The sequence below is a fragment of the Penaeus monodon genome, chromosome 28 (assembly GCF_015228065.2).
Source record: "Penaeus monodon isolate SGIC_2016 chromosome 28, NSTDA_Pmon_1, whole genome shotgun sequence".
Taxonomy (NCBI): Eukaryota; Metazoa; Arthropoda; class Malacostraca; order Decapoda; family Penaeidae; genus Penaeus; species Penaeus monodon.
Window position 1 is genome coordinate 39,887,484 of NC_051413.1, and position 422 is coordinate 39,887,905.

The following is a 422-nucleotide window of genomic DNA, read 5'->3' on the forward strand; positions in this document are numbered from 1 at the left end:
GTCCTCTCACACACCTTTTCTTATATGTTTGGTTTATATTTTCAACGATGCCGGATACAATCAAGGAGCTGTATATTAAAAGAGTACGGATTGAGTTCACTTTGCCCGTGCAGGTTTGCGATGCTCACTACTCACCGTCAGTACGTATAAAACGAGAGAGAATGTAAACATTATGACACCGTTTCAGTGTCTGCTTTTTAATTGTTTTAAATCTTAATCTAAATATATCATAAATATTTATAATAGAGAGATGAGAAATGAGTATAGAATGCATCGTACCGCAGGTTTATTATGGCATTGTGGTAAATGTTTTCGTGCAGAATGAAGACCTAGGAGAGAGAAATTGAGAAAATAAGAAGAAGTGTGGGATCAATATTGTACTTGGTTAGACACAAATATAGACACCATGATTTCACAGATTT

The 422-nt window shown here is 35.1% G+C and overlaps 1 protein-coding gene across 1 annotated transcript in view; it reads left to right on the plus strand.

Annotated features, from left to right (window-relative positions):
- LOC119591225 overlaps positions 1 to 422 on the plus strand; it is a 15,369-nt gene that overhangs the window by 5,995 nt on the left and 8,952 nt on the right. The window lies entirely within an intron of this gene.